Source organism: Helicoverpa armigera, chromosome 8 (assembly GCF_030705265.1).
Source record: "Helicoverpa armigera isolate CAAS_96S chromosome 8, ASM3070526v1, whole genome shotgun sequence".
Taxonomy (NCBI): Eukaryota; Metazoa; Arthropoda; class Insecta; order Lepidoptera; family Noctuidae; genus Helicoverpa; species Helicoverpa armigera.
The window spans coordinates 4,333,375-4,339,626 of record NC_087127.1 but is presented as its reverse complement, the minus strand read 5'-3'; positions in this window follow the sequence as shown (position 1 = coordinate 4,339,626).

Genomic DNA, 6,252 nt, shown 5'->3' with positions numbered 1-6,252 from the left:
GAGGTAAAACAAAATAATAGAACTAGTGGGAAGTTTTATTCTCACTAGTTCCGGTAAAAATCTCGGTACAAGTGTTTGAACTAATGGGATATTTTGTTCTAAAAGTAGTATTTTATACGCTTGTTCGCTTTAAGACTGAAATACAGTCGATGGCATAATTATGTGACATATCGCGCACTTTAATTGTTAACGTGTGCTTATTATTATTACTAACTAGCTGTTGCCCGCGACTTCATCTGCGTGGGCAAAATAGAATTGTCAAAATACTATTTATCCGGTATAATTATGTGTGGCCATTTATCATCATCATCATCCCCCTGCCCTTATCCCAATTTTATTAGGGGTCGTTTATGTTTTCTCCTTCCATACTCTTCTATCTGCCGTCGTCTCTCATGTGTGACCTTTATATTTAAATTAACGAAGTAAAGTTTGTGACGTTGTGGAAATCTCTGGACCTAGTCAACCGATTTGGAAAATGATTACGTAAGTATGGGGCGTAAGTAATTCTCACAGGATACAAAGCTCTGATAAAGCTGTCATTTGTACATTTTCTGCAGTAACTGCATCTTATCAGAAGCCAGAAAGTCTGTCAAACAGTCATACCATGGATAACGCAGTGTCCAGTTCACTGGGTTGAGGAGATCATGTAGGTAGTCACTCCAAATAAACTATTGGTACTCAAACAGATTCGGTTTGACTGGAAGCCAACAACCACATAATTGGGGAATAGCTGGGCGGAAGATGACATAGTCATCAGGAAGGCGCATAGTTTCACTACAGGGGGAAATACTTGAGGATTTTCTGTGCACTCACTCACTTTCTTTCTTTCTTCTTTCTATGTTAAGTTGGGATTCCACCGAATTGTTTGAATTAGTTCACGAACAGGCCAATATCTGTGAGAATTCATGTTTGTGTTCGTACTTGAAACCTGCAGTTTTTTTTCAAAATGTGCGCTCGCAATTTGTCACTTCTTGGTGCAGCCAGCAAACATAAGCCTGTGTACAGGCTAATAATTATGTAGCTTCTCCAGAATTGATGTAAAAAGTTTCTTCGACAGCGGGCTATAGTAGCGTAGTTAATATAACAAACTAAAACAATCTTGTTGATCCTGCAAATATAGTTAGAGAAGCGGGTGTGTAGGATGACCACTAATTATTCAAATTAGGCTGATAATTCAGTAAAAACAAAAGACAGCCCCCAAAACCCCTTCACCACTTCCTATGTGTTTTTGTGAAGGTGGAGAAAAGGATTACCAAGCTCCCAAAGGCCAGGGTATGTGCAACACGTTGCATGGCATCCTGGAAAGTTACGTTATTCTCAGCCATTAGTTTGACTTTTCATTAGAGAATGCAGTCTTCTGTGCATTGAGCAGTGCAGCATTGGGTGCAGCGTGAGGGAGTGTTAGGCTTTGGCTCTGGTGGGCCTCACTGGGGTTTGCAGAATCTCCTAAAGGGGCGCGTGAAAAAACGCGCATCGCTGACATGGGCATGTTAGACACGGGTCTCCTAGGAGCCGGATGGTCGACGACCCACTCAAAACTCATCGCCCACGCCTATGGTGGCTGGGAATCGGCTCCTGTCGTTTCTTACCGCAGTGGGAATTTTCAATCGTTCCGCCGCCTCATTCTTTTCATCCCATTTCTTCTCGCCCCAGACCATGGCTTAAACCTGGGCCGGGTACAATAGTTCGCACAGTCCACACAGTGGTGATAGTCGGACACCATCTCCATGAGATCAGAGTTGGGAATAAATGTTTTCAAAAAAATAATAGTAGGTACATTTAGCGAAAACACGTTTTATAGCAAGTCTTTGTAACTGAATGATATCAATGATGTAAACGTAGATATATAAAAGGTGTTTTTTTAGACTCAGCTCGGGTCTGATTGTGACTATTCATAATGGAGAACAGTGTATTTGTGATCAGAAGTTGAAAGTAAGTACATACATACTGCGTATGATATTCAATCGAGGAAGCTCTCATTTCTTTAATGTGCACTTTGTGTCTGGGTTTGTTTCTAAAGCTACAGAAACTTAACTCACGCTTAGCAGCGCTTGCGAGAGACAGATTTTTCTCCTTTCTTTTAGGATCCATAAGCGTTACATGTTTTGCACCACACAAAAAATATTTAAGGTCTACTAATACTACTCATTTAACGTAAGTTGCTTTTAAGCCTCCATATTAATGAAAGATAAGCTAAAATAAAACCCCAGCTCAATTTGTTTATGAAAAAAATGCACAACTCCATCTATGATTTTACATGATAATTAATTAATGTTCCGCTAATGTCTTTCCACCTGGCTGCTTTGTCAAATTTGTTGTATTTTATATACCACAGATGGAGCCGCTTTGACCGTGGCTGAATAATTTTACCCCTGTTGACCGGGATAAAAAGTAGCCTATATGTTAATCCAGGGTATCACCTATCTACATACCAAATCTGTCCAGCCGTTTTTGCGTGATTGAATAACAAACATACATCCATACATTCTCACAAACATTGACATTTATAATATAAAAAAAAGTAAGATTTTGTCAAGGACTCGATCGAAACCTTATACCTAGGTATGAATAACAAAACATAAAGAAATATTAATTTTGAATCGACAACATATATCCGCAAAATTCGGATTATGGAGAATTTCGTTAAATTTCAATGGCCCTGACAGACAAAGCGCAATATGATAGCCATATTTGTCAATAGATATAGATAGCAGTAGATAGATCGACCATTATGTGATTTCTGGTGAAGCCAAAAACGAAACACACTTTTTCATGTAGAAGTTATAGTATTTAGAGTTACGTATTAGTATTTATAGCGTTTCTTAATTTTTGGAATCAATTCATAGAAAATGTTAAACATTTTTCAAAGTATCGCTTGTTTTGTTACTAAAATTTGTTTTAACACATTCGGGGCCAGCTACATGCCTCTACAGTGGTCAGTTTTTGGACTCTTATCGCATAAAATTGTGTGTCACCTATTGCCTATCTATCAAACGGTAGTGGGTTTCTAAATCTATGACAGCATCCATCATAAAAGGATAGAAACCTGCGTACAAATCAAAAAAACCGGCCAAGTGCGAGTCAGACTCGCGCACGAAGGGTTCCGTACCATTATTTATAAATCGGACAAAAAAATCACGTTTGTTGTATCGGAGCCCCCCAAAATATTTATTACATTCTAGTTTTCAGTCGGTATTTGTTGTTATAGCGGCAATAAAAATACATCATCTGTGAACATTTTAGCTCTCTAACTATCACGGTTCCTTAGATGCAGCCTGGTGACAGACGGACGGACGGACGGACAGACAGAGGAGCGAAAACAATAGAGTCCCGTTTTATCCTTTGGGTACGGAACCCTAAAAACAAAAAAAAAACGCGATTCAGAAAAAGAAACAGCAAAACTCAAAAGAGGCCGTCTATACTAATTTAACAAAATATTAATAAAATACGGTTTATCCCTGTTGACCGGGATAAAAAGTAGCCTATGTGTTAATCCAGGGTATACCCTATCTACATACCAAATTTCAACCAAATCGGTCCAGCCGCTTTTGCGTGATTGCATAACAAACATACATCCATACATTCTCACAAACATTCACGTTTATAATATATGTAGGATGTAGGATATAATTACTTTATTGTTACTAATATAATATGTTGAGTATCAACTTCCAGGAAGTTAATAAGTACCTACCACTTTATTTACAACTAGCTTCTGCCCGCGACTTTGTCCGCGTGGTATAGTGACTTCCGGCAGAAAAGTATAGATACTATGTCTCGGTCAGCTTTTAACTCCTTTTGTTATTAAGTTAATATATAAGAAGGTAATATTGTTTAGATCACGTTCACATGAGGCTTAAGTACCTGTAGAACGAAAATACTTCAGCGCAAAGCTTCCGGGTAAACTATATTGAAAGTTGACAGTGAAGTGTGTTGACACTCTCAGTGAAGGTTTCTGACTCGCGAGATAATGTATGTCGTTCGCGATCAGCTGTAAGCCTTAATTCCCTGTCAGTGAAGGTTTCTGACTCGCGAGACAATCTGTGACGTTCGCGGTCAGCTGTAAGACGTAATTCTCTCTCAGTGAAGGTTTCTGACTCGCGAGATAATGTATGTCGTTCGCGGTCAGCTGTAAGCCTTAATTCCCTGTCAGTGAAGGTTTCTGACTCGCGAGACAATCTGTGACGTTCGCGGTCAGCTGTAAGACGTAATTCTCTCTCAGTGAAGGTTTCTGACTCGCGAGATAATGTATGTCGTTCGCGGTCAGCTGTAAGCCTTAATTCCCTGTCAGTGAAGGTTTCTGACTCGCGAGACAATCTGTGACGTTCGCGGTCAGCTGTAAGACGTAATTCTCTCTCAGTGAAGGTTTCTGACTCGCGAGATAATGTATGTCGTTCGCGGTCAGCTGTAAGCCTTAATTCCCTGTCAGTGAAGGTTTCTGACTCGCGAGACAATCTGTGACGTTCGCGGTCAGCTGTAAGACGTAATTCTCTCTCAGTGAAGGTTTCTGACTCGCGAGATAATGTATGTCGTTCGCGGTCAGCTGTAAGCCTTAATTCCCTGTCAGTGAAGGTTTCTGACTTGCGAGACAATGTATGACGTTCGCGGTCAGCTGTAAGACGCAATTCTCTGTCAATAAATGTTTCTGACTCGCGAGATAATGTATGTCGTTCGCGGTCAGCTGTGAGCCGCAATTCTCGTTGTGAAGCAGTTTCAGCTTGTCGGATTAACACATGTCGCTCTCGATCGATGGTAAGCCTCAACTCTCGTTGAGAAAGGCTTTGAGACGCCCGTGATGTAGCTCGTCTTGCTCTGTCAGCTGCTAATCGCATCTCTTTCTCTGGAGAGCTTTCATTGGCTCGAGAAGTTGAGGCACTAACTCTCATAGAGTTTAACCGATGAGCTCTTTCCTCTGCCGATTCCTGAGAACGCGCATTTCTCATCCTCTTAGCATCTCTCGAGTTTCGAGATAAAGATGGTCGTTTTTTAGGTGGCATTGTGTATTTTTAATCGACGGCTATTAAAGCTACCTTACACTTACGAAATCTAAGTACCTAGGTACTGAAATAATAAAACTGATCCAAAATAAATCCAAAAAATAGATACCTGAACTAAGTCTAATAGAATGAAATTACCTATCTACTATTTACTTCAACTACTTATAAAAAAATAAAAATAAACTATTAATAAAATTAAACACTACCGAAATAACTAATACTCGTACCTACTATTTACTTCAACTACTTATAAAGAAATAAAAATAAACTATTAATAAAATTAAACACTACCAAAATAACTAATATTCGTACCTACTATTTACTTCAACTATAAAGGAATAAAAATAAACTAAGTATTAATAAAATTAAGCACTACCAAAATAACTAATATGCGTACCTACTACTACTTATAAAGAAATAAAATCTATACTATTAATAATATTTAAACACTACCAAAACCTAATACTACTACCTATTTCATAAAATAACAACAAAACAAATCTAATCTAAAACTAAACTACATATAAAGACTAAAAGTCGCGCTGATAAGCACGGTTCGTTTATAACAATTATTGTCTGTCAATAAGGTCGAACAGTCCGCACGTCTATTCGCATCAACAGCCAAATATTGTATGAATGAAGCTCGCGCGCTGACCCCCCGCCTTTTTATACCTACGCCGCGAAGGACGTCGAGCGCGGCGACCGATACACAAAAATAATCCTTATAGCATGCTCCAGTATTCAAGCGCGATGGCTTAGTAGCGTATTTTAGGCATAACTTTGGCGTTTCTTTACCGATTTACATGATTCTTTTTTTATTGAATAGGGAATAATGTTAACTGTTTTTAATTATAGATGAGTGAGAGTGTTGTAAACGTAAGAGCAGACAAATATAATCAGAAAGCTCCAAACTGCTATGCTATCGGGACTTACACGTGTTATTGTGAGTCAACCATAAAATATAGACATATGCTGTCAAGGAATATTTTTTGTAAAATTTTAAGGAGAACATTTCCGTCATACATGATTTCTGTGTAGCTTTAACCATTAAGACTGTACATGCGACGGAAGCTTAAAAAATGGAGAAACTTCTCCCGTTTTCCCAACATTTCCCTTCACTGCTCTGCTCCTATTGATCGTAGCGTGATGAAAAGTATCCTATAACCTGACCAGGAGTATGAAGAATAAATGTGCCAAGTTTCATTAAAATCCGTCGAGTAGTTTTTGTTTCCATAACGAATATACAGACTGACAG